The 2,533-nt window shown below is 40.5% G+C and overlaps 1 long non-coding RNA gene across 1 annotated transcript; it reads right to left on the bottom strand.

Moving 5' to 3' along the window:
* Positions 1-969: 969 nt before the first annotated feature.
* LOC110204253 (uncharacterized) lies at positions 970-1,638 on the bottom strand. Its single transcript, XR_002323253.2, has 2 exons — positions 1,498-1,638; positions 970-1,414 (listed from the first exon to the last, which is right to left on the bottom strand). It is a non-coding gene; the product is annotated as an uncharacterized LOC110204253 (long non-coding RNA).
* Positions 1,639-2,533: the final 895 nt, after the last annotated feature.

Consider the following 2,533-nt stretch of genomic DNA (forward strand, 5'->3'; position numbering starts at 1 on the left):
CTCATGCGGACATGTTAAAATGTTGGCAAATTTACTCATTATGTATATAACATGGAAATCAGAAATAGAAAAAGCTCAGCAATTTAGGAGAGCCAAATTCAAAAAGGAACAGAAGGTCAATCAGCAACAAGTATGTATTTATTTAGCATAGTAAACTATGTGCCAAGCACAGCGCTAAGTACTGGGGATATGAAGAAAGGCAAAAAATTGTACCTCTTTTTAAGGTGGTCACTCTTATTCAGAGAGACAACATTGAAATAATAACGCACTATCTATTTATCTAATCTGTGTGTGTGTGTGTGTGTGTGTGTGTGTATACATATATATGCAGCATAAAGGTGGAATTAAAGAGGATGGGGAAAGTAGAAGGTGGGGTGTATTTTAGGTAAGATTTAAGGAGGTCAAGGGGCCAGGAGGCAGGGATGAGGAGGAGGAGAATTCCAGCCAGTGAAAATACACAGTAGAGAGATGGAATCTGTTGTGAAAGGAACAGCAAGGAGATCAGTGTCATTGGATTGATGAGCATGTGGAAAAGACTAAGGTAGAATAAGACAGGAAGGAGCCATGCTGAAAGAGGATTTAAAAGCCAAATCAGAACTTATATTTTATTCTGGATTCACCAGAACTTGGGAAAAACTGTCAGATCTATGTTTCAGGAAGGTGATATTAATAGCTGAGTTTCCTGTGAACTGGAGTGAAGAGAGTACTAAGGCTGGGAGAACAAATATCAAGCTAGCATAATAGTCCAGGTATGAGTTGGGAAAGAACTACCTCAGGGTGGTTGCAGTACCTTCAGGAGAGAAGGTAGAGTACAGTAGATTTCTGATAAAAGTAGAATGGACGATACATAACTACTAATTAATTATGGGGTAGAGGTGGGACTGAGAGTGAGGCATTAAGAATGATAGCTAGGTACTGGAAAAGTTGCTTTCTCCTGGGACAGGAGAAAAAAAACACCACAAGCCAAAATAGAAATTCACTATACCTGTTCCTGGATATAGGCATCTTTTACTTTGTGCATCATGAGCTCAGTCCACTTCTTGCCTCACTGACACTTCACCTCCTGGCAGGGGAAGTTTTTTATCAGGTCTCACATTCCTTTTCCTCACTGTGTCTCTTGCACAGTAATACACAGCTGTGTCCTCAGTCTCAAGGGAAGTCATTTGTAGATATAATGCTGTTGCCATTATCTCTGGAGATGGTGAATCGGCCTTTCACAGAGTCTGCATAGTATGTACTACTACTACCACTAATGCTTGCAACCCATTCCAGTCCCTTTCCTGAAGCCTGGCGGACCCAACTCATGTGTAATTGCTGAAAGTAAATCCAGAAGCTTTGCAGGAGAGGCTCAGAGATCCCCCAGGCTGTATCACATCTCCCCCAGACTCCACCAGCTCCACATCACACTGGACACCTGCAACACAGAGACATTACATTAAAGTCAATAGTCACATGAAGTCACCACTTCACATTGTCCCTTCCTCTCCATAAAACTACCTTGGAAAATGGTCAGAAGGAAAATCCAGTTCAGCCTAAATTTCATGGTGAGTTTCCAGGTTAGTCCTCTGTGGGGAAGGACACAGAGCACTTGAGTTTGTCTCCCACAAGAGGTACAGGTACAGGTTTGGGGCTGCTTTTCATCCAGTGGGAGGGACCCAATTTGCATGTCTTGCTCTATTCAAAAAGAGGAAGAACACCTTCTTCCTCCCAGGGAGAAGTTTCTTTCCTGAACTTCGGATAGTTCTCTTAGAACTAGTGCCAAAGGACTGGGGAATGTTGTTGACACTGAGACTCTCAGAACTGATGGTTTTGACTCAGTGTCAATGACCCCACATTACTTAGATAACTCTAAACAGTTGGATGACATGTTGTAGGCTTTTCTGTGCTCCTAATACATTTCTAATTGATCTTAGGCCCATTTCTGAATGTCAAACCTCCTCAAACATCTTCCATTTCCAATGACCAACACACTGAATCTCTTTTGTGAATCAGTTTATTCTCAGGGTCTCTTTTCCTGGTCCTTGGCACTCTACTGCTTCCTAACTCAACTTTTCATCTCCTTTTTCCTAGGATTACATTTCACCTAAATTATTTACCCATAGTTTCAGTTATACTCACTCATTGCCTTGATAGGAATAGCTCATATACCTTTTTTCCAATCTTTTAGGTGGAGAAATTGAGTTATGAAAGTCACAATTCACAATAAGAGATTTGCAAGTCTCCTCCAACAAACACCTTGTTCCTCAGAGAGTCATAGCCTATTTAATGGGAGAGAGAAACTGTTATTCTCTGTGACATTGACCTAATAATCTGATTTATGGAGCAAGTATGGCTAAGATTTCTGTGAGATGATCCTCAAAGTTCAATACCATTCTCATCACCCAGAAGATATAGCTCTGCTGCCACCTGCTGAATGTTTAATTGTATACACAGAAACATGTTTCCATTCTCACTTCCACATTCTTTTTTTTTAAAGAAGGAATATTTATAATTTCAGGGCCCTTATACTTTTCAAGTTCTATATCTAGAATAT

Source organism: Phascolarctos cinereus, unplaced genomic scaffold (assembly GCF_003287225.1).
Source record: "Phascolarctos cinereus isolate Bilbo 61053 unplaced genomic scaffold, phaCin_HiC Scaffold_169;HRSCAF=742, whole genome shotgun sequence".
Lineage (NCBI taxonomy): Eukaryota > Metazoa > Chordata > Mammalia > Diprotodontia > Phascolarctidae > Phascolarctos > Phascolarctos cinereus.